This window comes from Panthera pardus, unplaced genomic scaffold (assembly GCF_024362965.1).
Source record: "Panthera pardus isolate Hobbes unplaced genomic scaffold, ASM2436296v1 HiC_scaffold_6, whole genome shotgun sequence".
Taxonomy (NCBI): domain Eukaryota; kingdom Metazoa; phylum Chordata; class Mammalia; order Carnivora; family Felidae; genus Panthera; species Panthera pardus.
Window position 1 is genome coordinate 102,987,932 of NW_026526991.1, and position 25,419 is coordinate 103,013,350.

General features: G+C 48.4%; 1 protein-coding gene across 5 annotated transcripts in view; it reads left to right on the forward strand.

The window, feature by feature from the left end:
• Positions 1 to 5,173: 5,173 nt before the first annotated feature.
• TSPAN11 (tetraspanin 11) overlaps positions 5,174 to 25,419 on the forward strand; it is a 73,806-nt gene continuing 53,560 nt past the window's right edge. Inside the window, exon 1 of one of the 5 annotated variants that reach the window (XM_019464824.2) lies at positions 5,174 to 5,489. The gene's annotated coding sequence lies outside the window, so the exon portion shown is untranslated. The remainder of the gene's footprint in view (positions 5,490 to 25,419) is intronic. The other 4 variants (XM_019464825.2, XR_002084531.2, XM_019464827.2 and 1 more) reach the window with 4 other exon arrangements.

A 25,419-nucleotide genomic window follows, 5' to 3' on the forward strand; every position in this document is an offset into this window, starting at 1 on the left:
TCCATCAATAGGGAGTAGGGGATTGATTGAACAGATTGTAGTACATCCATACTTCATATATAAAAAATGATGCAATATATTATTAAATCCATTGACATAAAAAGATGGCTAGAATATATTCTAAAACAAAGCAAACCTGGTTACAAACACACACACACACACACACACACACACACACACACACACAACTGAAATGGTGTTTACCAAAATAATATGATGATTATCTCAGATGGCTACAATTTCAGATGATTTTATGGTCTCAATGTTTTATATCAATCAAATTTTTCTATAATAAGCATATACAGATGTTACACTTTTGAAAATATTAAAAACCTCATCCGTTATTCCCCCAAAATAAATTTTAACATAGATTTTCCAGGAAAATTCACGTTTATCCAAAGTCTTCTCTTCCTCCCTAGTATGTGACCTTGGATACCTGGAAAGCCTATGCCCCAGCTACAGAAGCAGAGTCTCTAGAAAACTTCAGGAAGATGAAGGAGGACTAGTCCCATGTGCTACACAGACTAAAAAATTCAAGCTGTGAATATTTAAGTGTCATTTTGCATGTTATTTATATATTTGTTCAGCTGTCTGTACTTATGTTTTCTGTATCCTAGATGTGTTTTTCTATGTTTTGCCTGAAATAATGTTTTCCTGAGAGAGAACCAGGCTGTAAAGTCCTTCATGTAGGATGTCAGGAGAGCATTTCGAGCAGTTTGACATCTAAGCAATTATTTCAACACTGTTAATGAAGATCGATAATTATTTCAAGCACTAATTAGCGCAACTAATGTTCTTGATGCCATTAGTATACCTCACAACAGTTTAAAAACTCCTACATCTAGTATAACATCGCTCTCATGGGACTCATACCTGAGCTTGTACAGTTCAATTCCACAATCGTTTCTCTACCACTTCCTATTAAATGCCAGATATCATTGCAAAAATGAGTAGGTTAAGTCATCAAGTTCATAGTCAAATGCAGGCTGAATTCAAGCTAATCTAAACTGATCAATATGTGATATCTGATCATTTGCTATTCCTTCTGGAAAAGGAAAGGTGCTGACCAGACGCTATGAACCTCTATTTCTCACAGGGATGATGAAACTGAGGCCAGTCTCCACTCTCTAAGAGGGTAGAAAGACTCTCAGGAAGAGTTTCTCCCCCATTTTAAAGACTTAAAGGGGAAACAGGCTGAGTCAGACACACTATGGGATGTGTATGCGGATCGGCTTGACTTCTACCTGAGGCTTTTCTACCAAGAACATAGATGTTTTTCCTGGGAGTGACTCAGAGTCTGTACGAAGAGTTCTCATCAGGGCCACATCAGCACGGCAGCATCGCTCAAACAAGCAGGAGTGTCAGGCAGGCCGGAGTAGAGGTTGTCAAGGGTTCATTCGTTTTTGTGCAATCTTCCTAGGTGGTGACTGGAAGTTGTTTGGAAAGACAGGCTTGTGCTCAGGGGATGGAGTAATCCAAGTTTTAGGTTTCCCGACCTGTGATGGTACAACCTGGAAGCTACGCTAAGCGAATGTGCCATACATCCTGAGGATGCCACCAATACCCTTTGGTGCGGTGGGTGTCTGTGTGTGTGTTGTATATGTGTATATCCACACACACACACACAAAGGTATTTTCTGTGACTCTCTTCTATTTCGAGGAATAAATATAGAAATTCTATTTCTAGGAATGGATATAGATACTGTGATGGGGGAGCCAGGATATCAGGCCCTGTGCTGGCCTGGAGGGGATCGCACAAGACCTACCCTGTAACTCCAAGTAATAGGTATAGGCCATTTTATTTTTTAATTTTTTTAAGTTTATTTATTTATTTTGAGAGTGAGTGAGTAAGAGAGTGGGGGAGGGGCAGAGAGACAGGGAGAGAGAAATCCAAGAAGCCTCCACACTATCAGCGTAGAGCTGACACAGGCTCGAACTCACAAACCGTGAGATCATGACCTGAACTGAAGTCAACTCACTGAGCCCCACCACGCACCCCGGTATAGGCCATTTTAGAGCAAAGGAAGTCTAAGTGTTACTACCATTATTTTTACACATCCCAGAAAGTCTACAAGCTCTCTACTCCAGCTTCCCATGTTGGATTGCTCTATCAGCTGTAAGGCAGGGTCAAGGCAGAAGCTCCTGGCACCCAGCCGGGGGTAGAGCATGTGCTACAGACCTGGAGGAGAAGCACGGGTCTCCAAATCTGGGACGAAAACTCCTCCCTCACGGTAGCTTCATACTTAGGTTTCCACAGTCCTTCCCATTTTTTTTCCAAGATAAGAGACCACTCTCCCCATTTTGCAGATGCAAAACTCAAGGGCCAGACCTAACAGCCACACCAAGCACTTGTGACTCGGCCAGTGCTCAGACTCAAGGAAACCACTGAAAGGGGAGACCATGACAACAAGAGCTGTCTCCTCCATTCTCTGCAATCTCTGGGCAAAGAAATCACAACATTCTTCTTATGAACACAGAAGAACAGAACGCAAGACTTCCAACTCGTGTCCCTCTCTCTTCCCTCCTCATCTAGCCCAAGCCAAACCCCCAGTTCCCTTCCCACAGACGTTCGATTCTCAACCTTCTTCCTCATCGTCTTCAAGTGTGTTCTGTGAAATAAAATGGCACAGAGGGAGATCTTGTGAGTGGAGCAGTGGTGGGGCAGGGGCCATCCCTTCATAGAAAGGGAGGACCAAACAAAACAAAAGCTACAAGTGCAGGAGTTCAGATTCTAGACCTGTGGGGTCTGGTGCAGAAGCCACTGCACATGTGTAGCTCTTGAGCACTTGAGATGTGCTAAGTGCAGCAGAAAGACGAAATGTTTTGTTTCAATTAATTTTAATTAAACTTAAGTTTTAAAATTGACCATTCAATTTGGTTATTGGACAGCAAAAGTATGTACGAAGCAAGTGAGATTTATAACTACTTCTTCAACCATACACATTATGAACTCTAAATGCAGATCAAGGATTTCCAATGAAAATGTAGCATCTAAACTCAGATGCACTGAGTGTAAAACACACACCAGAGCTGGAAGACTTCGTAGGAAGAAAACGCAAAATATCTCATTAATAATTTTTATACTGATGCATGTTGAAATGAACATACTTTAGATATATTGTGTTCAATAAAGTTGTATCATTAAAATTAATTTCACCTGATTCTTCTTTTTACATTTTTAAATGTGGCTCCTGGGAAATTTTAAATTGTATATATCTCTATGGGTTCTTTGCTCTAGATGTTTAATGTTCCCAGGGATAGTGCTGGAGACGGAATATCCTGGTCCAGAGCCTCATTTATCACTCACCCTCTCATATTGCTACAAGGTCCCTCCAGAACACTTTCCAGCCCTCTCTTTCTGAATTTCTGGTTTAATGTTATTGACACTGGGAACACGCACTTCCCTTCACCCTTACCCCACTGACAGTATTCTCTCTCCCTAATCCTGCTCCCCACTTACCTCCTCTACCCTGCTTTGGAAAACCCATTTCTACTACGAAGAGCTCTCCTGTCCCTCCCCATTTCAGTCTTTTCCTTTAACCCCACCTTCCCTGACTTTTTCTGACAATTTCTGTCTCTTGAAACAGCTTCAGTAGAGGTGAAGGTCTTCATGAGAGGTCTGCTTCATTAGAGGTCTTAGAGGAAGGTCAGGAGGAGAGGCCATCATTGTCTGTTCTTGCCGGGTCTCTCTGCTGCCACATGTCTTCCACCTTCCCTCTCGAATGCTGGTGACAGATGTTCATGCCCTCTGTCTTTACCCCCTTTGCTTCACTCTCCCTTTCTCTCTGACTCTACACCTCAGGTTGGATTTCTGGAAAACAGGCTCTGCATAGAGATGGAGATCGGTGGGTAGGAGGTCTATCGGGAGATAGTCTTGGGAACAACTCCTATAAGAAAGTGAGGAAGTGAGACCAGACAGAGAGTGAACTTGAACTGAGATGCAGTTTCCACAGAGGCCTCAGCTGATCCCTTGGGGAACCTAGGAGCTGGGATAGCCCTTTAGGGACCTCTGGTATGAAAGGAAGCGGATGTGTCTTTGTAGTCCTGCATCAACCGATTGGACCAGATGCCCCAAGGAGGGGCTATCTGGCTTACAGTCCCCACTACTGAAATGACCCTCTCAAAAGTCTCCCAAAGATCTCATTTCTAAGTCTAACCCTGTTTTCTTGGGCACCCTCCCCTTTGGTGTCCCTGTAGCACCGGCTCCTATGGAACATGCACTCTTCTCCTGGATCTGGGTGTCCTGCACAGTGCTGACCCTCCTGGATGGCATCAGTTTCTTTCTCTGGCTCCTTTTCAAACGTCTACCTAGGCTCTGTCCTCAGCCCTGCCCTCTCCACATTGTCCAAACTCAGCTTCACATCACCCAGAGTCTGCTCTCAGACTTCCACACTCACAGCACCACCATGGTCCTTCTTCAGACCCCCTCTCTACCCCTCCATGTACACCACACACAGCAAGCTCTGTAGAACCCACACCCACCGCATCTTCTGCATTCACTCCCATTTCAGGTCTTCCTCTCACACGGACCATTGTCGGCTCTGCTGATTTTTCTCTACTGCCATGCGTCCGTCAGCAATCCCAGCCTCCAGTGTCTTCCCTGACCTAGCACCCTGGTAAATGGGTAACCTTGCTCGCAGCAGTCAAGTGCCAGAAGCACATGGCTGGATAAGCAGGGGCCTTTGTAGCTTTGAGAAATAATCTGCTCCACAGCTAGAACACAGCCAGTTAGTGGCAGCTTTGCACCTGTTCTCCGCCAGGGCCCAGCCAGGGATCTGTCCATCCTTCCTCTTGCCTCCAGTCTAGGAAGAGGTCTTGATTCTCCCTGGGCCCAGGAAATATAAAGCCCATGGTCCACAACACTCTCACTGGGACAGGGCGGTGATGGGAGTCCTCCCTATGCACAGGGGATCTGCCGAGGGAGAGGCGCGGCTCTTTGGGATCTGAGGGGCTTGTGCCTAGAGTCCCTGGGAGCCCCCACAGGCCAATGTCTCCCAGGACCTGAGCCATGGAGGAAACTAGGGAAAAGCAAGACCTGAGAGAGGCCCCAGGGCGGGAGGCTCGGGAGCGGCGGGCAGACGCGAGACTGTGAGCCGCCCCTCCCCTCCCGGCAAGAATCCCCGGGCAACAACCCAGCTGCCCCTAACTCCGATTTAATTGGCTCTGTGAGCTCCGAACTGAAGAGAGGCCAACTCCCAAACAAAGAGGCGGCCCAGCTCAGGGCTTCTGGGCGAGGCCAGCCCAGCTGGGAGGAACGGAGCCCGGGAATCGGAGCGGGGCTAGCCGGGAGGGTGGGCGCTCGGGAAGCGGGGCGGGGCGGGCCGGCAGGAAGTGCCCGGGGTGCTGGGCTGGAGCCGGGCCGCCCGCACCCTGACCCTCTGAAGGTGGGAGGGCCCGGAGCGCGGCGGGGGTGCCCAGGCGAGCGCCGCGGCGCCTCGGGAAGCTGCGGGTCCCGTCGCTGCGTGAGGAGCCCCACTGCGGGAGGCCCGGTAAGCGCCGGGGTGGGGTGGGGGGGGCGGTGGAGAAGCGCGCGGGGGGAGGGGGAGAGGGAGGACGCGCGGGGACCAGGGGGCCCTGCCCGCCAGTCGCGCCCCAGCCCCGCGCGGAGGAGCGCCCCCACCTCCCTACCCGCGCCCCCGCCTCCTTTCTGAGCCGGACGGTGGCGGGGCCTGGGCTGGCGGGGTCGAGCGGACTCTAGGTGCGGGTGGGGGCAGGGGGCCTCCGGTCCCTCGGGATGGGCGCGTGCACGCACTGGGGTCGGCCGGGGCCGCAGCGTTTGTGTCCCTAATCATACTGTCCAGTGTGCCGTTCTGCACTTAGGGCCCTGGGAGGGAGCTCTGGGCTTCTGAGTGGCTCGTGCCGCCTAGCGTGCTCAGTGCCAGTCTACCTCTCCTCAAAATGTCACCTGAATTCTGGTAGCTGGCTTTTATGCATAAACCCAGGGTGACCGGTCCAGAATAATCCTAGCTAGAATTGTGTGGAGCTTGGCCCCGTACCTCGTGCAAAACAGAGTTTGCTAAATGCTGGCAGCTGGTGTGTCTTCTGCATGCGCAGGTCTTTGCAGCAGATTGTCCACGAGTACTATGGGGGCACATCTGTGTATTTGCGGGGACATGGCTGTGCGGGCCCTGTCACCTGTGTTTGCCTGTCCATTCCTGCAGGTGCAGTTGGCTGGTCTGATATGGGAAGAAGGAAGATGTGGATGGTTCTAGGGTGCATTGTTTTCACCAGTGATGTGTGCAGTGTTGACAAGTGTGAACTGGCTGGAAAATATGAAAGAAGGGGTCAGTCTGCAGGGGCAGGAGAGCATCTCAGCTTGGGTCTGAATTGCTTTAGATGTCACCAGCAGGTGGGCACGCATGATGAGACTGCAGTGGCTCAGAGAGAAGAGACAGCTTCTAGAAATACCCCTAAGTACCCTCCAAGGCATAAGATGTAGACGGAAGGGTGGGAGAGAGAGACCGAGGGTGGATACTCTGTTTAATTTGTGAGCGTTTTGATGATAGCTACCTTTGGGGTCTGGAGCCCTGGGTTTGCATCAGAATTCAGTGGTTGTTACTACATCACTAGCAATGTTCCCTGTACAGGTTGCTTTGGGGCTCAGTTGCTTTGTGTGCAAAACGGATCTAATAATTGTCGTCTTGCCTACCTCGTGAGGTGACTAGAAGCTCAAATTTGCTAATGCCTGCGCAGTGCTGGGACAGCGTTCGGTTCCGAGGGTGAAAGGCAAACACTCCGAGACTTGGGGAGCCTGGGGCTGTTTGCCTGGGGGTAGGAGAGGAAGCCGTTTGCATACTGCTTCCCTTGATGCTCAGCATCATAGGAGCACATGCCTGGAGCCTGGCTTTGGACTCTTGGTGTGTGACATATCTACATACCCGTGTGTGATGCCGGAGGTTTTGTGAATGCTTCTATAAGAAGAAAACTGACTTGGCCGGTCTTTAAGTCATTTAACCCCACAGCAGCTTGACTTTCCAGGTAGCCTTCCTCCAGGTGAGCCACCATCTTGCCAACAATAGAAGCACTAAGGAGCACTTTCCACAGTTTGCCACCAGGGAGATAGGAGAGGAGGAATCTTTCCCAACTAAGGTCATGGGTCTGGGATGTCCACTGCATGGTGCTGTCTGCTGGGGTACAGCGCTCCCAGACTCTAACTGGCTGAGCAGGGCTGAGAGGGTGCCAGGAGTCATGACGGACAGCCCCGAACCCCAGGGCATGGTTGGTGGCTTGTGGGCACTTGGATATCTCCTGCCTTGTTTGCATGCAGTGGCTATTTAGTAAACACTGTGAAAAGAGAGAGCCCTGAAAACCCAGGGTCAAGGACTGGCTCGGGCTTCTGACTTGATGGGTGACCTGGAGAATGTCACTTCACCTCTTTTGGGTCTGCTTCCTCATTGGTCAAAATCAGGGCATCTTTCCAGATTCTTGTTGTGCCATCAGTTCACATTTTGCTTCCTCATACAGACCTTTCCCGATACCCCCAACTAAAGTAGCTTTCTCCTGGGGCGCCTGGGTGGTTCAGTCGATTAAGTGGCCAACTTTGGCTTAGGTCATGATCTCACGGTCCATGAGTTCGAGCCCTGCATCCAGCTCTGTGCTGACAGCTCAGAGCCTGGAGCCTGCTTCGGATTCTGTGTCTCCCTCTCTTTCTGCCCCTCCCCCATTCATGCTCTGTCTCTCTCACTCTCAAAAATAAACATTAAAAAAATTAAAAAATTAAGTAGCTTTCTCCTGGCCCACAGTCACATGGCCCTAGTCCTTTATAGCACTTTCCATCATCTGAACTTAGCTCTGCTACATCCAGCCACATTGGGAGATTCAGGAAAGCAGGGGCTTCCCCTGTCCTCTTCCCTGCTGGCTCACCAGCACCTGGAACACAGTAGGTACTCGAGAAACGTTGTGTCAGTGAGCAAATAACTTAGTAAGCAAGGAATGGCAGGCTGCTTTTCATATTGTGCTCCCTGGAGCTTTTGGGAGAGGAGCAAGCCCCGTGAGCAGGGCCCTGGGTCCCTCACTGCAACAGCTGGGGGTTAATCTGGGTTACTGGCTGCCTTCCAGGTAGGATTTCCTTTGAAGAAAGGGCCCTCCCACTAAAATAAAACTGGAAAACCATTGTGGCAGAAGACTCCTGGGCGCCTGTGCAACTCCAGCTTGAAATAATAGTACCGAACTGGAAGTAGTGCACACTGGGTTCGGACACTCAGGTCCCACACGTCGTTCCTGCCCGGCCATGGAAGGCGTCACAGGGCTGTTTGTTCTGCAGCCGGCTTAATTTCCTCACATTTTGGACAAGGTTAATATGAAAATGGTTTTGCACACAGTACGGCAACAAGGGGCACATGGGAACTGTGAACCGTGTGTGAGATAAGCGGGAGGCGACACCGAGTACTGCAGAGTGGATAAGCCGCACTCTGATATTTGAGAGCTGCCTGTTCAGGGTGACCGTGTCTGGCATTGTCCTCCCAGGCAGACCGCCCAGATGTGCCTCCTCCCCAGGAGATGTCCACTCAGCATGGTTTTTCTTGAGTAGTTGGCAGTGGACAGGAGCCCTCTCTCTGAGTGATTCCTGAACCTAGACAGCGACGTGATGGTGTGCCCCGACATGTATTTACAGCAGCCTTGTCAGCCCCACGTAAAACAGCCGCTCCCGCTGTCTCTTCCTGTAGATATGTTTGCAGCTGGCATTGTGACTCCCATGTCCAGCACTGTGCCTGGGTTTTGGGTGTAGAACACCTGTTTACCACAACCTTTATTAATTCCCATGGGAGTTAGTATACCACAAACTAGTATACTGTATAGTATACTATAATATTATATAACACAATATTTTATATATATATATATAATTATGTAAGATATATTAATGTTGCTTAGGATATAATATGTAATATATAATACAATATATGCTATACATATTAATACATATTGTACATTATTAATATGTATATATGTTATGTAATTATATTACATATTATAATATATACTATTAGTATCATATATTATTATACACTATAGTACTATTACTATTATATACTATATATGTAGTATATAGTATCTATAGTAATATATAGTGTATAATAATATATATAGTACTATAAATAGTATGTAATAGTAATAGTATATATAGTATACAATAGTACATACTAACAGTATATAACATATAGTAATAATAATATATATTAATAGCACTCCCATTGATGGAGAAGGAGGTTCAGCTGTTTTGTTGGGTTGTTTTGGGAGCGTAGTTGAGGAGGGAGACTACAGAGAGAAGTGGAGGGAGGAGATAGAACCCAGAAGAGAACCCTCTGTTAATTCCTTCGGACCGTTGACCTTGCTTCTTGTAGACGTCCCTGCTCTGGCGGACTCTTGTGGGCTCCTAGGTTCATGAGGTTTGTACTTACAAGGGGGTATGCTGTCTGTTGCCTGGTTGAGGGGAGGGTTTATCAATATGCACATATTTACCTGGCGCCTACATATTCACCTGGCACCTATTATGAGCCTCCAGGCCTGCCAATACTTAACCTCCAAGCATCTAGTTGTTGAGAAACCCCCAGGGAAGAGAGGAGAAAAACAGCTGAGTGGAAGCTGTGTGGTGTGGCGCTCACCCAAGCCACAGCTGGAGCTCAGGGAGGGGAAGGAAAAGCGGTGTGAGGCAGGGGGCGGTGGAGGGCAGAGAGCCCAGCTCTGGGTCAGACACTCCAGCCTGGAATCCCGGCCCTGCCCTTTCCTCCTGGGTGACCTTTCATGTGTTACGTGACCTCACTGAGGTTCAGTTTTCTCATCTGCCCACCAAAGAAAGGATCTCTAACTCCTGGCTGGCCTGGGTACGGATGGCTGAGTTAGGCCTGGAGAGCTCAAATTCATAGAGGGGCACAGAGTGTGTGGGCTGCCCAAGGTGAGCACTCTGGAGAAGGGTCTCGCTGACAAGGGGGTCCACCAGGTGGTGACTGCTGCCCTGTGCTTTCAAACCCTGATCTTACGTGCCAGTCATCTGGGGATGGGGTGAGGGAGGGGGTCGCCCGGGCCAGCCAAGCCCCCAGTTTCTCCTCTGGGCCCCTTCCCTCCCCACTGGGCCATTCCACTCCCCACACACGACTGCGGGCCGGATGCATCTGGATTTCAGCGGCTCCCTCCCACCTCACTGCCCTGTGTACGCATCAGGCCCTTCTTAAAGGCTTAAGGAGTTTTACTGCAAAATGCCAAGAATTCAAGAATTGAGGATATTACAGAGGCTCAGGAAATGTTAAAGGAAATTGCTCTGACATTCCCTGATCTGGTTTGAAGTAGTAAGTTTTGAAATAGAGTTCCGTGACCCTCTGTGATGGCAGTGGGTGAGAACCTGAAGTTTTTCTCACCTGTGTCCTGACTTACAGGTTCTTCTTTTTTGAACAGGGAGCTCAAGTTTTGAAAGATTCATGTGAGCCAAACTTCAATATAAATGAAAATGTGTTTCTCCATTGGAAACAATTAATCAAAGACCTTTTCTGCTTATGTCATTTACATTTTTAAAAGATCAGCCTAGACCATTTAACCAACAGATTCCAGTATGTTTAAAGGCTCAGAAAAGAACAAAGAACAAGATTGGGCTGGTGTTGTCCAGTTTGTCTGAGGTTTGGAACAGATTGTGAAATTATGAGAAGTTTTCCATTACCCCGTTTGATCACACAGATGTGGTAAGCTAACCTCTGAAGCTTTTTCAACAGGTAAAGGTCCATGTTTCCATAAGTGCTCTTAGAATATTGTAAAGACATTTCTCTCTCAGAACCCCCTTCTACAGACAAGTACTAGGATTCTGACACTTGGACAACAATGTCTTATATTTCAGAATTATATTCCTTACCACTGCTCGAGGATAGAAATTATGTTTATTGACTTTTTATCCCTGGCAACTAGCACCATGCTGAACAAACAGTATGAGTTCAGTAAATGTCCACAAAATAGATATTTCCGGAGGGAGATTATCAGTCATCACTAAGACTGTGTGCTCAGGGAGAAATCCCACAACCAGGGCTGGCTACATAATTTGTGGGACCCAGTGCAAAATGAAAATATGGCCCCCTGATTCAAAAAGCAGGAAAAAGTGCCATTGAAAGTACTAAATGTAAAAGCTTTTTCCTGTCTTCCATGGTCTCTTTCTTGACTTGTCATGGTGGTTTTGGTTGCTACTTAATGGCATTCCAAGTAAAGAAAAATTAAAATTTTAAATGATTAGCATGCATTTTGGTATTCATCTTTATATCGTGCAATGCCAGTTTTAAACACACGTATGCGAGCATTTAACTCCTATGTAGAATCACCAAAATCACACAATTCAAATATCATAGCTCATGTTTTGTTCTTCTCAGAACACTGGAAATGATGCACAAAACGACCTCAGCTGTTTTTATTTCACTTCTTGATACACGCACATTCTTTTTATTTTTTTATTTTTTTATTTTTTTTTAATGTTTATTTTACAGAGAGACAGAGACAGACAGAGCACGAGTGGGGGCAGGGCAGAGAGAAAGGGAGACATAGAGTCTGAAGCAGGCTCCAGGCTCTGAGCTGTCAGCACAGAACCCGACGCAGGGCTCAAACCCATGATCAGTGAGATCATGACCTGAGCCGGAGTCGAATGCTTAACCGACTGAGCCCCCCCAAGCTCCCCGATACATGCATACTCAGTCAACACACTGTCACACTCCACTTCCAGCCTAAGGGGAAAGGAAGGATTGAAAGGAAAGGCAATAGTGCATGGACCTTTCTTCCCTTTAGTTCATCCTTTTCAGTGCAAGTAGGTGACTGATGCAGGAAGGACCCCAAGTAGGAAAGGACAGGGTATCATAGGGTTCCTTAGCTGTTGGTATTTCTTACAAGGCATCGCTCACCTTCTGCATTTGAACCCAGCTCTGGTTCCAGCAGAGAACTTGACCTCCCTGGGTCATCTGCTCCTGCTTACTCTGTCAAAAACCAAACACCTTATCTTGTACTCACTCACTTTGCAGCTCCTTGCACTCCACACCTGATGGGTCCCCTGGATTTCTGTGCTCATGGATGTGAGAAATAAGCCCACTGACCCAATTAAAGGAGGGACGCCAAGACTCAGAGCACAGTGAAGTGAGCCTTTAACCAACATTCTTGCAACAGCAGGTTTCTGATGGACAGGCACACAGGGGACAGTTACAGCAGACAATTTATCTCCTAGTATTCAGGTCCCTTCCCTGGTTCCTCATTGGCTGAGTCCTGCAGAGGATACAGCCTTACCCGGACGTCGCCTCTGCCCATGTAAGGCAAAAAGGAGTCTGATTGGAACAAATGTACATTCCCTGAGGTGATGCGGCAGCGACTTCGGGTCTTCTTTAGCCCATTGTAAAGCCCACAAAAAGCCCAGGAAATGGAGAGGGGGAAAAATAACCAGGAAGTGAAGTGTCTTAGGGTTTGGGACTCCATTGGGGAGTGGGAGGAGGGGGGGGATCAGGTTTGAACATATTTCCAAAGGTTGTAAACCTATTGTTAACTAGATGGTACAGCTTTTTGGTATTTTTGAAAATGAATCATCTCCCTTCTCACATGGGGCATCATGGATCAAATGAGATCAGCAAGGAACAGTGGACACACGCACCGAGCATTTCTCTCTGTTCACATTGATGCCCACTGTCCCATAGGGCTTCACTTACAAAACACAAGCTCAAAGATTAAATCATTAAAAATTCCAAGATGCCAACAGCAGAGCATTAAACAGAGCGCCAGTCCCTTGTCAGCACAGGGCACTGTGAGTCTGCGCAGTTGCCTGCTTGTGGAGTCAGCCCAGGCTTCAACCCTTGACCTTCCATTTTGGTTACATTTTTAGATGGTGGTCCACTTGGGGCAGAACAGATCCTTTAAATGAGCGGGCCATTCAGGTGCCCTGAGATTCTAGTTAGTCATTTCTCTTTGGAAAACAGCAGAGGCTTCCATTTCCTTGTCCAGGTCTCCATCCTTCTCCTTTAAAGCATTTATGTTTTTAAAACAGTCAGTTTGGATCTTTCACTCACAGGTTCTAGTGTGGTTGAGAGGCTCAAAAGAAAAGAACAAAGGACAGGAGGAGAGGTGAGAATAGTCCATTTTGCCTGAGGGTTGGAATATGCTGGAAAGCGAAAAGCTTGTAGGAGTTCTAAGTCTGTTCAGAGATACTGATTAGCTGTTCCAGGCATGACCATTTTCATACTGAAGCCAAGCGGACGGTTTGCCATGGGGAAAGGTATGGCTTTGTTACCAAAGGACGAGTTGATCTTTGGGTGACTGCACATTTTGGGGTGCTTTTTGCACACAGAGAGGCTTTAGGGAAGCCAGGCCTTCTGGGAGAAATCCCACTCTCTGTGGGGAGAGAGGTGAGGCAGGGAGACAGGAATTTAAGACTAGAAGTGCTAGAACAAAATGAAATACTCAGAAAGCAATTCACACTTCTTGATGGCAGAGCAGATAGCTCCGGGCTTTTCACTGCTCTGGAAACCTCAAGTTCCAAGCAAGTACTAGGAAGCAAGTACTAGTACCAGGAACTGAAAAGGGAGTTTTTTCTACCTTTTTTTTTTTTTTTTAATATATAAAGACCTGTTGGAAGAAGTAGTTAGAGATAGCACAGAAGCCACATTTACATTGTACCTTGAATGCCTTTAAGTTGGTCTACCTTCTACCTTGGTGTTCCTGTATTGTCCAAATAATGCTAATTGTAAGTAGCAATTTCCATCATCAAATTTGGTAGTTGCATGACTCACTGTTCTCCAGGGGTCCACAAAATGGTTCTGTATGGCCTATAGGCTACAATTATATTTTAAAAGGCTGAAGCAAATGAACAAAACAAAGAGGAATATGCAACAGAGACCATGTGGGCCGCAGAGCCTGGGACATTTACTAACTAATCTTCTAACAAACGGTTTGCAGAGCCCCAGTCCACCCACCTGAGGTTATTGACAGTTTGGGGACCCCAGAGCACTGAACGTGGGCACAGGGGCTAGAGGAAGGCCTAGCCTCTGAACCCTGGTCTCTGAGACACCGCTTTCATTCACCTGGGCTGCAGCCTGGGAGGCCAGATTTTTACAAACTCCTCAGGTGGTCTTAGTTCAGCAAGTGTGAAAAGCATGGTCCTGAGACAGTTGTTCTCAAAGTGAAGTTCTGCAGAATCAACATCTTATTGAATTATTATTGGCTTATTAGAACCTCAAAATCCAGGGTGGACTCCGACCTGCTAACTCAGAAACTCCCCGGGGGTAGACCCAAAGATCTATGTTTTAATGAAGCTTCTGGGCCATTCTGTTGCAAGTTTGAGAACTCTAAGGCTTGGCCTTTCCAACCTGAACCTGCTCAGTCAGGCAAATGTCATGTCACAAGGGCATCAGGTAGAGAGCACAGGAGGAAGGGGGGAGGCTGGCAAGGGGGCAGCAAGGCCTCCAAGTCTTTGCTTTGAAATCTAAGGCTCTAAATGACTGGAATTGTTCTTTTATTCACAACTGAGGCCCTGGAAGGTGAAGTGAGCTGCAGGAACCAGAACTTGGGACCAGAATAACACTACGAACAACAACAGTCATGAATTCCTCCCTTATGAAAGTTATCATTAACAATAGGTTTGTGCTCTACTTTTCATTACTACATATGTTTGTCTTTTAGTATCTTAGCTTACATAAGGTTCCCACTTGGTAAACTCAGGGGTTTAAGCACACTTCTGAACTGTCTTGAAATAATTTAAATAAACATATACGTGCGTAGGAAGTAGGAAAGCTATGTTGCTGACCTTCACCCCATAACTGATGGATGAATTCTCTTATCCCAACTGCCCCCTCTAGGGATTCTCATAGGGTACTCTGCCCAGGTGCTAGCCCTCCAACAATGTAGCATGGGGGACATTTATGAGTGTAATAGGATCTATGACTTATTGATGGCCTACTATGTGCCAGGCAGGCATGGTGTGATGTTTTAACATACATTATTTCCTGGAATCATCACAGACTTATAAAGTCAGTGGTATTATCCCCATTTTACAGTCATGAATGTTGAGGCACACATAAATTAAAGACTTTCCTCACATCCCACAGCTAACAGATGGCAGAGCTGAGATTCAACCCCAGGGAGGTCTGGTCTCAAAATTGGTGAGGGTGGGGAGGCAGGGGAGCTGGCACATGATCCGGCCTGATGAAGCATTTTGGTAAATCTAAGCTGGATGAGCTGGTGGGCACAGAAAGCAATTATTCCTTGCTCTCCTCATTCTTGCCCAGTGTCCCGTGCATCCTTGGCAGGAGGTGAGCCCACACCTTCCAAAGGTTGGATTGCTGATGTGCCATCTTAGAAAGAATTCAAGGACCAGTGGTGCACAGGGGACCAGAGGTAGAGACTCTGTTTGAGGTGTCAAGAATGCAGTTGCTACCCACAGAGCTGGCTGGGCTTTAAATTCTTCCCTCCTCACTCTGGAAGTTAGCAGCCAAAGTGGTGTATAAATATTACATACCACACATTATCATCACCATCAATAATAATGAGGCGTCCTTTTAGAGCTCTTCACAGTTCCAAAGCACTGTAGGCTCGTTAGTTCCCAGTGTCTAGTATTAATAGGCTCAGTAACAACTAGAGGCAGTGGGAGCTCAGAGACGATGGCCATTGGCAGCCTGCAGTCCTCCCAAAGCCCAGGCACTGAGCTGAAAACCAGAGATAGGTGCCTGGGGGCCTCTTCTCAGACCTATTCAGGGAGAGCAGAGATAGACATCTACCCTCTGCGTCTCTCTGGCCTACAGATGGGAGCAGACTGACTCCATCTTCTAGTCCTGGGACCTGCAGGCGGCTTTCCAAACCTCAGGTAGTGATGCTCATGGTGATGATGTAATTAGTCCATGGTTAGGGAGCCGATGTGGGCAATATCTAGGGTGTTCTGATGCCAAGTCCGTTTCTATAACATCCTCCCTCTAGAACTCATGGAACTAAAGTTCTTCCTTCTTTTTTGGAAAGAATTAGGGTAACCGTGTGGGGGTTGTTGGTTAGTTGCCATGCGAGTGCATTATTTCCTTGCCCAGAAAGGTCAAATATCTTTAAAAAGACACAAATCTGTGTGTTTGGCTCTCCTCCAGGGAGAAGATTCGAATGCTTTCCAAGGGGGTTTCTAAGTCCCTAGAAAATATGTTTCTACAGACCTGAGATAAAGAAAATATGGTTTATTTATCAGGGAGCTTAGCGGCTTCCACATTCTCTTCAATAAATTACATCACTTTCTGGACTTAAGACCTAACAGATTTACATCCAAGTCCCAAAGTGAAAATTGGAATTTAAATTCGGATGCGTAAATGTTCTCTCCCTCACCCTTATGTACATAAGCACACAGTTCTATCGGTCTGTGTGGTGCGGTAGAAAGCAAGCTCAACCAGGGTCTGGAAACCTGGATTCCAGCCCCAGCTCTGCCTCTTCGGCTTCTCTGGGGCCCCTGGGCTCCGATCCTGTGCCTAACTCAAGGCCTTTCTCTTGGGAGTTGATAATCCAGGCCTTGTCTATAACTACCCAAGATAGGAACCTTAACCTTTCTGTTAAGGAAAGTCCTAAACCTCTTTGGGGATCTGCTAAAACCTATGGAACTCCAGCATATAAATGGTAAAAAAGAAAAAAAAAATTTTTCATATGATTTCAGGGGCCTCCAACTTAGAACCCCTTGGAAGGAAAGGTCTTTTAGACTTACACAGCTAAGCCATGGTGTCCTGCTCCAAAGACAAGACAGGCCCTATTTTGAAAGCAAATGAGAAGTTGTACAAATCCTACTCTCTGGGAAATGGGACAAGTTTTTATGTCATTCAGCCCCCCCCCCCCCCCCCATTTCCTGCTGCCTGGAAGGGAGTGTCTGTGCCTTTCTGGTTCCCAATGAGCAGGTTGTGAATGTACTTAAGCCAAAGTAATGTGCACCATAATGAAGGCTTCTTGAGGGGTCCTCCTCCTTCCAGCCCAGAGCATCTCTCCTCTAGCCTGGCTGATCCCTGCCAGAGAACAGAGCATTCAGACTACCCTCTTCCCCTTGGTGGAGGCCTCTACTGCTGGTGGGGTCAGGAGGAAGCAGGCCGCACACTCAACCAGTGCTGACTGGCCTTCAAGGTCACTTTTTCTGGGTCCTTGCCTTCTCATCTCCACAGGACAGGGGAAGAAACTGGCTCAGGTACATAGGAGGCCCTGCCCAAGTTCACACAGCTGGTAAGAGTGACAGTACTTTTCCCTCCATACATGTGACAGGCAAAGAAAGCACCAGGGAGCCAGGTTCACATCCACCTTCACTCCCCAGCCCCCTCCTCCTACCACCAGGGATGGTGGAGGGGATAAAAGCCCCCTTCATGCTTGCACTCAGGATCATGCATAAGCTGCCCCACAAGGACCACCACCACCCCCCCCACCCTGAAGCCCACAGGTGTGCTCAGTGGGCTCAGACCAGTGTCATTTCCCAACCATCTCTCGGAGACTCTGGTTAAGTGAGCAGCTGCTGCAGCTGGGGAGTAGGGAGGAGGTTGTTCTGGGCAATTTGCACTCAGCTGGGGATCCCACCCTGGGGAAGGGGGCAGCAGAGGGGGCCAGCACATGAGGACCCTGGTCCCATGAGTCAAGCCTGGTGGGAGTCCTTGTTGAGTCTGAGAGCCAGGGTCATCACTGATTTGGGGCCCGGAGTGCCTCCCACATGCTCTAGACTGCTTCGAGTCTTATACCCCTCTCAACCTCATACACACACAACAGAGAAAGCACATCCTGGTGCCTAAGAACAGATAACCCCTGGGGCTCCAGCTCCAGTCTGAGCCCTAAATCCAAGCTTGGGAGGCCTGCGGGGCCTCCAGAGTGCCTCCCATTTCTGTCTGGCTCACTGGAGACTGTAGATGTTTGGAAGTTTCTCCCTCTGCCCTCAGAGTCATGACCACCCAACCCTCTGGCCTTCTCCAATTTCTGTCAGGCCCCTGCACCTGGCTGTTGACTGGGCCACCTGTGGGCAGATGTTGGGGTGACAGGGGAGACCTGCTGCTTCCATCCCAACTCTGTGCCTGAGACAGCAGAGCAGAACTGAGCAGAGAGGGCAGCACTGGCTGGCCTCCTGCCCAGGGTCTGTCTACAGTTGGCAGCCTTTTGGCCTTCCTGTAGTCACATGGCCTCAGACCCCAAGGCCCAGGTGCAGCCTCCAAAGACCAGCCCAGGTTCAGTTTCCTGGGCTATATACAGGGTCTGGAAAGCTGTCATGGGCAGTATGACCCCACACATACAGGGACCTGCCTTGCAGAGAGGGGAGAGGAAGCCAGGATCAGTCATCATGCCCCAGTGTCCCTGGGGCCCTAGCTGAGAGGCTTCTCAGCTGTGCCAGAAGCCTCTTGGCCACAGGTGTTCTCATCAGCAGCTAGGGGCTGGGCACTAATCAGAGAAGCCTGATGCAGTGGCAGAAACTGGAAAGCAGCCCAGCTCATGAAATGGCCTGGCGGGAGCCAGACTAGGTCATGCTCCTGGGAGGCAGGCACCAGGAGCCTGGCAGGAGGTATCTCCAGACTGTCTGGAGGCTGGTGGGGGAGGGGGAAGGAAAGGCTCCTCTAGGGCAGCACAGGTTGTGGATGAGAGGTAGACCTGTATTTCAAACAAGGCTGTGTGTTTTTGAATTTCCATCTGTGAAATGGGGATCTTAAGATTGTCCGCTTCTTAGTTACTGTGAGAAGTAGTATAACAATTATGTCATCATTATTATCATTATCATTCCCATCATCTGTGCAAGCAAACAGTGAGCTAAAGCCTGGAGAGGACAGAAATAACCAACCACATGCCCACATACAGGGCTGCTGCCGTTCTCCAGGAGGCTTGGGCCCATTTGCCCAGGACAGATGCCATATTGGAAAAATGAGGTGGGGCTATGGAAGAAAATTCAGCAATGCCTCAGTGAGTTACACACATGACCCAGCAATCGTATGCCTGGGCATTACCCAGAGGAATTGAAAACAGGTGTCCAGACAAAAACGTGTGCATGAATGTTCACACCAGCTCTATTCACTATAGCCAAAATGTGGAAACAACCCAAATGTCTATGGACAGATGAATGGGTAAGCAAAAGGTGCTCTATACACACAAGTGAACGTTACTCAGCTGTAACAAAGAATAAAGTACTAATACGTGCTAGAGCATGGATGAACCTTGAAGATGTTATGCAAAGTGAGAGAAGCCAGACACAGAAAATCACATATTGCATAATTCTGTTGATATGGAGTAATCAGAGTAGGCAAATCCTTAGAGAAGCTCATTAGAGGTTTCCAGAAGTTGGGGGGAAGGGAAGTAGGGAGTGGCTGCTTAATGGGTACAAGTTTTCCATTTGGAGTGATGAAAAGTCCTGAACTAGATAGTGGCGGATTCCCTTAATGACACGGAATTGTACACTTTAAAATGGCTATAATGGTAAATTTTATGTTACGTCTGTTTTACCACAATAAAAAAAGGGAAAAAATGGGATAGAATTGGGGCCAGGTGCGGGTCAGGAGAAGATGAACCACTGATGAAATGAAGAGTTTCTCAGATAATCTCAGAGGTCACTTTCAGTTCTTAAAATAGCTTGTAAGTCTATGATATAGGAAGTAGATTTCTATGAGGTAGGCCCCAACAGCTCTCCCCTTGCTTATTTTGACTGGGGACAAGTGTGGAGAACAATATGAAATTAAAGAATAAAAAACCTAATGCCTGCATCTTGGTCTCCTAGAGTGCTAGAACTGGGTTTCTTGCATGGTTCCAGCTTCAGGGGGAGTAAGGGAGGGGGAGACACTGTTCAAATGGGCTTGAAGGGGGGGCGGGCGGAGAAGGGGACTTAGCACACCCCTTCAGCCAGAGAAGCTACACACCTTATCTGTTTTATATGTTAGGTTCTACATACAAACTTGTTTGAAAGCATGTACTGCTAGAACACCAAGTTCATCATAAAGAAACTGAGGCACGAGACATGCAGGTGCTGTCCAAGGTGCTGGGAAGTAGTGAGGGAAATCCTGACTTAAACTCCCCCTCCCCACACACCTGGGCTTCTGCCTGTCTGCCATCCCCCCACCTCCGTAAATACCATCAGCAGACATTCCTAGCATCCCTTTGGCAGTTCCCCCTTTGTTTGGGAGTCATGGGAAAAGAGGACTGCCCTTCATGCCTGTCCCCCCCGGGCTCCAGGAACACACACTCTCCCCAGCCAAATCCCCCTCATGCCAAGTGTCAGCCTTCCCGTAGGGGGTGATGACCAAACAGCCCCTGCCAGGACAGAGCCTCAAGAACATGTCTCCACGTGGGTGATGAAAAGAGCAGCTCTTTCCGGGTGGAAGTCCTACATCTATTTGTTCACAAAGACTGGGGAAATCATAATACAGATCCATCTCAGAGTATGGGAAAAATTATAGACTGTATTCTTCACTATTATGAAGCTGGTTTTTAGAGGGAGCAGTGCAATGCATATTAGGCAATGCATTTTTAATTTTTGAAGGTGTTTCTGAGACCTAATGTGTCAAAATTAAAACCCTGTGGTCTTTGTGGAGAGAGGCAGTGATTTTCCTTATTGGGTTTAGGGTTTTGCTTCACCATCGGCTCCTCTGCTCCCCTAGCCTGGTCCACTGGTGGGTGCAGTGAGGTAGCCTGGCCCAGCTGCCTTGGACTGACAAGGAGCCGGCCTGGCCTACCCTTGACTGTCTTAGACGACATCCTTTCCACCGCAGCCTTACAGAGCCACCGCAAATCAACCAGACACAGGCTTGGTTCTCCCTTCAGATGCCCTTCAGATGCCTGGGCTCCATGGGGGATTTTAAAATTCATTTAAAGGAATGCTTGTTCCCCAACCCCAGGATCTGGTTTATAACCTGTGAAACCATTTGGGTTTATTTACTCTAACCTCATAAGTAGTGACTCTAATTCTGTCATTCCCTGGACCAGAGGGTCCGGTGGTGCCCATTGCTTTCATAATGAAATCCAGAATCTTGAGCCTGGCAAATGGCTGCTTTGTCACCATCTTTGCTGAATTTCCACTTGTCCTTGAACTCTTGCCAGTAGTTCCTCCTCTGCACACCTGGACAGACTTTTTTCTCTCTGAACTCCATGCATAGTGTTGGATGCGGCTGTCTCCCCAGCTGTGAGCTCTTTGATCTCTGGCCCATTGCATCACATAGCAAGGCCTCAAATGTTCAGTGAATGAATAGACTGATTAATTAATCTCAGAAGGGAACACAGATATGTGCACCCTGACCACTGCAACAGTAGACAAAGGGTAGGCCTGCAGTGGGGTGGTAACAGTGAGAAGATCAGAATGAATCGATTCCTAAGAGTTGATGGAGGAGCCTGCAGAAGGGGGACAGCTTGGTGAAGTAGTATGTGTTGGGGTGGGAGGTGGTGACACTGAAAAAGAGGGAGAAGTGGGACATAATCCTGAAGATAGTGCACTGGGTGGCGGGAGGGTGGGAACGTCATTACGCTTAGGGATGCAGGATGGCTGGGTTTGTGGGGGACATCCTGGCTTAGTTTTAGACAGGCTAGCAGTCAGGGACTCGTGGCCACATGAGTGAGCCTAAGCCTCAGCAGGCTCCTGAGAGTCATCAGCTTGTGAGACGTAGGTGGAGCCGGGCGTGAGTGGGGTTGAAGAGACACCGGGCACCTGGGTGGCTCAGTCAGTTGAGCGTCTGACTCTTGATTTCAGCTCAGGTCATGACCTCACAGTTTGTGAGTCCGAGCCCCATGTTAGGCTCTGTGCTTACAGCGTGGAGCCTGCTTGGGATTCTCTTTCTCTCCCTCCCTCCCTCTCTCAAAATAAATAAAACTTAAAAAAAAAAAAGTGACTTTGGGTTGAGTAGAGTGGTAGGGGCAGCCAGACTGTGGTAGGCTGCAGAACAACCAGACGGGGAAATGAAGCTTCAGGCCTTGGTGGCCAGGAGAAGAAGGGTCTGGCAATAACTTGAGAAGGAGACAGGATGCACGTTATCGTAGGACTTGGGAGGTAGCGTGCGTGGCAACCAGATTGGGCTTCGGAGCCTCCCACCCGCGGTTGTATCCTGGCTCTGTGCACTGGTCTAGGTGAGGACCAACTTGTTGCCCTTACAGATGGAGCTACAGAGGACCTATTTTTGCCTTCTGTTTGAGTGGGACATTGTGCAGAGAAGACTCTGACTCTTGGAGATATGATTCAGTTAGAGACCCAACGGGACAAAAAAGTTTCTTCTTCTTTCTTGTAACAGTCCAGGGCAGACAAGCTGTTGTGCTCCACATAGTCATACGTGGATCCAGGTTCTGCTCTCTTATTTGTCTACCATCCCTAAGGGCAGTGTGTGGTCTCCAGGGCAGTCCCCAGACCAGCAGCATCAGTATCCCCCAGAAATTTGTTGGAAATGCAAATTCTCCGGCACTACCCCAGATCTACTGGGTCAGAATCTCTGGGGCTGGAGCCGAACTACCTGTGACTGTGAACGCCCTCCAGGTGATTCTAATGTGCCCGAAAGTTAGAGAAGCAGTGCTCTGGGGTGCTGTCCTTGTGTGGTGGAAGCTAGATTTCGGGCACATCTGTGGTCCCACTCTCAGGGGACAGATTGTAGAGATGTGTAGGGGCAAGCCTGGAAGTGGCACTTCCACTCACATTCCATTGTCAAGGACTAGTACTCAGCCAGATCTAGCTGCTGAGAGGTCTGCGAAATGTGGTTGCTAGTTAGGTGTCCCTGTACCCACCTGCAACTCCATTATGATGGGAAGAGGAGAGAACAACTTTTGATAAACCACTAGCAGCCTTGGCTTATCTGCAATCAGTTTTAATCCACTATCCTCCAGAAGAGAGGGGGATATCTACCTGCAGATCAAAGTTAAGGCTTATATGTTTAAAAAGGTATATGGGGGTGGGGGGTTGTCAGTTGTACCAGCCCCCAAATGTCTGCCCACCCCCAGTGGGTTTGGGCAGCCCACCCCTTAGACACACACCTATCTTATTTGCTCACCCACTATATATTGTGCTACCCAGTCCCTATTTGTAAACTTCCAGTAAAAGTCAAGATTTCACCCGAGGCACCAAGTCTTGGCAAGGAATGAGACAGAGAAGGAAGAAATGAGCTTGCCAAGGCAGTGCATGCACCCGCCTAGACCGTGCCGTGCAGTGCACAACTCCAGGGGCAGCCGCTCACGGGCCTCTGATGTGTACACCTCCCCCTGGAGTTGAGTGATGTGGCTGCCCTGTTGTTGTCACCCCCCTGAACCCCAACACCCTGGGCTCTGGGGTCTTCCTCCTGCCCTTGCTCTTTACCCTGTAGATCCTGAGGTTACCCTGAGTGGGCCACCTCTGAACATCCATCCTTGCTATGAGAGGCTTCTCAGGAGGTGTCTCAGTGCTCCACGTACCAAAGCTTGGACAGAGAAATTGACTCTGGGTGGAGGCGATTTTTTTTTTCTTTCCTCAAAGCCTGATGAAATCCCAGACCAGCAACACCAGTGATGAGTCCCTGGGTCTGCCAGAAGAGGCTCAGCATCTTCAGTTATAAAGTAGGTACACCTGAGACAGTTAAATGAGCAACCTGGCCCAGATGAGGGGCTGACACTGCCGGAGGGGTGGGGCTTCTGACTGCTGGCCAGGACTCTAGGAGATGCTGGGGCCAGAGGTGGCTTCTCAAGGCCCTGAAACACAGGCAGAATGACTTGCCTCCCTGGAATCAGGTATTTGTTTATGTAATGAGCTCCTTTTAGGTGCTTGCATGCTCTAACAGTTCAGCCGCCCTGCCGCGGAGCGTTATACTGGGGGAAGGAAGGAAGGAAGCCATGCTTGCACGAGGTCCTGCTGGGGTGGGCCTCGGGGCCCCAGGCTCTCCCAGCCTCTGCTGGATGGCCATCTTCAAAGGCTGGAGCAAAGGCAAGGAAAAGACTGTGTGCTGTTTGGAGAAGGGGCTAACTGCACGCTTGCCTTCAAAACCTATCGAAGCTGCCCGTCCTGCTGCCGTTTCTGGTGAGGTCTGACTCCACAAGGAAGTGCCTGACTACGTGCCAGGTGTTTCCCATCAGCAGGGGCTGGCCCGTCTCTGAGCCTTGTTTGGGTGATTTTCTACCATGGCATACTCTGGGCATAGGTCGGTATTCCTCACCTGAGGCTGGAGCTGAAAGACTAGGGGAAAGAGGGGATGATGTAGAGGGGGCACCTGGGTGGCTTAGTCATTTTAGCGGCCAACAATTGATTTTGGCTCAGGTCATGATCCTAGGGTCGTGGAATCAAGACCCGGGTCAGGCTCCACACTGAGCATGGAGCCTGCTTGGGATATTTCTCTCTCTCTCTCTCTCTCTCTCTCTCTCTCTCTCTCTCTCTCTCTCTCTCCCTCTCCCTCCCTCCCTCCCTCCCTCTCCTCCCTCCCTCCCTCTCCCTCCCTCCCTCTCCCCCTCCCTCCCTCTCCCTCCCTCTCCCTCCCTCTCCCTCCCTCCCTCTCCCTCTCCCTCCCTCTCCCTCTCCCTCTCCCTCTCCCTCTCCCTCTCCCTCTCCCTCTCCCTCTCCCTCCCTCTCCCTCTCCCTCTCCCTCTCCTCCCTCCCTCCCTCTCCTCTCTCTCTCTCCCTCCCTCCCTCCCTCCCTCTCCCTCTCCCTCTCCCTCTCCCTCTCCCTCTCCCTCGCTGCCCCTCTCCTGTTCATGTGTGCACTCTCCCTCTCTCCTCCCTAAAAATAAAATCAATAAATAATTTAGAAAGAAAGAAAGAAAGCCCTGGAGAGAGTAATGAAAATACCAGGGCGCCTGAGTCGTTCAGTCCACTAAGCATCCAATCTTGATTTCAGCTCAGGTCATGATCTCAGTTGGTGAGTTTGAGCCCCGCATCGGGCTCTGCACTGATGGCACAGAGACTGCTTGGAATTCTCTCTCTCCCTCTCTTTCTGCCTCTCCCTGTCTCGTGCTCTCTCTCTCTCTCAAAATAAATAAATATTTTTTTAAAAATAGTGAAATTACCGCATGTGTAAATGTGCAGAAAGCAGCCAAAGCAGTACTCAGTGGGAAATACATAGCCTTCAATGTATGTATGCACCTTGAAAAAGATCAAAAGGCTGTACAACTAAGATCTCTGCACTTTATATTTGTTAAACTTCCATTTTAAGTTTAGAGAAATAGGAAATCATCGATACAACAAATTCACTAAAATACAAATAAGGAATAACATTTAACTATATCTGCCTTCTAAGAAAGACTTCTCTAACTAAAGTGATTTTTGTCATACTTTCAAACTGAAAATTTCAGGTGGTCAATGTAGGAGCATTGACCTTCAGCAAACCCATCCATCAGGAGCTTATATAAAAATTGCATTTTCGGGACATGTTGGGTAAAACAGAGCTTAGAAAGTAAGATGTTGGTGAATGATAAAAGAAGATGAGGAAAAATAATATCTCAGTATATTTTCATAAGTTCAGACTTAACCTTGGCAAGTGGAAACCCAGGGAACTGATCTGGTGTCAACGGGCTGTTTCCAGGATC